This window comes from Cicer arietinum, chromosome 2, assembly GCF_000331145.2.
Source record: "Cicer arietinum cultivar CDC Frontier isolate Library 1 chromosome 2, Cicar.CDCFrontier_v2.0, whole genome shotgun sequence".
NCBI classification, from domain to species: Eukaryota; Viridiplantae; Streptophyta; class Magnoliopsida; order Fabales; family Fabaceae; genus Cicer; species Cicer arietinum.
Genome location: NC_021161.2, coordinates 13,885,381 through 13,885,726, shown reverse-complemented (window position 1 = coordinate 13,885,726; position 346 = coordinate 13,885,381). Strand labels below are relative to the sequence as shown.

The window sequence follows — 346 nt, the reverse complement described above, 5'->3', positions numbered from 1 at the left end:
CCCTTACTTAAGGGTAAGGCAGAAGAGCAGCCTTTAGGCAGACTCTAGTATACCACCAGATGGAATAGCTGCGGCAAAGAGGGCGGAAAGAAGAAGAGCTCAAGGCCGCCACAACATTCGATTCGCTACCTCTCTCTGATTAGCGATAGGGGCTGTCAGCCAACAAAGCGATGGGAGCGAGACGGCCAGAAGCGGAGGATCAATCGACTGGAATAGCCCTTAACTCCTCACGCAACGCGCACTCTAATGATTCATGAAATGGATCACGGAATAAGACGTATCCGAGATGAATTCTTTTTTCATTATATGAGTGGAAAGACAGGGAGAAAAGCATTGATAGTTTTCC

At 48.0% G+C, this 346-nt stretch overlaps 1 protein-coding gene across 1 annotated transcript in view; it reads right to left on the bottom strand.

Annotated features, from left to right (window-relative positions):
- The window catches only part of LOC101492198 (calcium-dependent protein kinase 4-like), a 13,174-nt gene that overhangs the window by 2,033 nt on the left and 10,795 nt on the right, over window positions 1-346 (bottom strand). The gene's annotated exons all lie outside the window — the stretch shown is intronic.